This window comes from Puntigrus tetrazona, chromosome 3 (genome assembly GCF_018831695.1).
Source record: "Puntigrus tetrazona isolate hp1 chromosome 3, ASM1883169v1, whole genome shotgun sequence".
Lineage (NCBI taxonomy): Eukaryota > Metazoa > Chordata > Actinopteri > Cypriniformes > Cyprinidae > Puntigrus > Puntigrus tetrazona.
The window spans coordinates 13,072,180-13,072,828 of record NC_056701.1 but is presented as its reverse complement, the minus strand read 5'-3'; the positions used below and the strand labels follow the sequence as shown (position 1 = coordinate 13,072,828).

Sequence of the window (649 nt, the reverse complement as noted above, 5' to 3'; positions counted from 1 at the left end):
TGATGCTTATCTTTCATAAGCTGTTGTGCCAGTAAACTGTTTTTATTCACTGACTGTATATTGAAGAGCAGCAATGACAACATTAATTAATTCAATCTTGATATTACTATTTTTAAATGGTTTGTCATTTACTAAAAAATAATACTACTGTATAAATGCTTTTAGTAAGCACATAGTTGTGTTTTTTTCTTCTTCTGACTTTTTAGTTTATTTCTCTCTCTTTTCCACAGATATTCACTGTCAGACCTTCACTCAGTCTGAAGATGTGGTAAAAAAACCAAGTGAATCTTTTCGTCTGGTCTGTACTGCCTCTGGATTCTCTTTCAGCAGCTGGTATGCAGCTGTAGTAAGACAGGCACCTGGTAAAGGACTGGAGTGGGTTACAACTATCGGCACATCCAGTTCTCCAATCTTCTATTCCCAGTCAGTCCAGGGCAGGTTCACCGTGTCCAGAGATGATTCCAGCAGTCAACTGTACCTTCAGATGAACAGCCTGAAGACTGAAGACACTGCTGTGTATTACTGCGCTGCAGAGCCACAGTGAATGAGTTCAATTTCAAAGCAATACAGAAACAACACTTTTACTTTAATTTATTTATGCTCCAGATGTACTGTTCCATTTCCAAGAGGTGGTGCTCTTGTCACGCAG

At 38.8% G+C, this 649-nt stretch overlaps 1 long non-coding RNA gene across 1 annotated transcript; it reads left to right on the top strand.

Annotated features, from left to right (window-relative positions):
• LOC122332187 lies at nucleotides 1-269 on the top strand. Its single transcript, XR_006248461.1, has 2 exons — nucleotides 1-119; nucleotides 231-269. It is a non-coding gene; the product is annotated as an uncharacterized LOC122332187 (long non-coding RNA).
• Nucleotides 270-649: the final 380 nt, after the last annotated feature.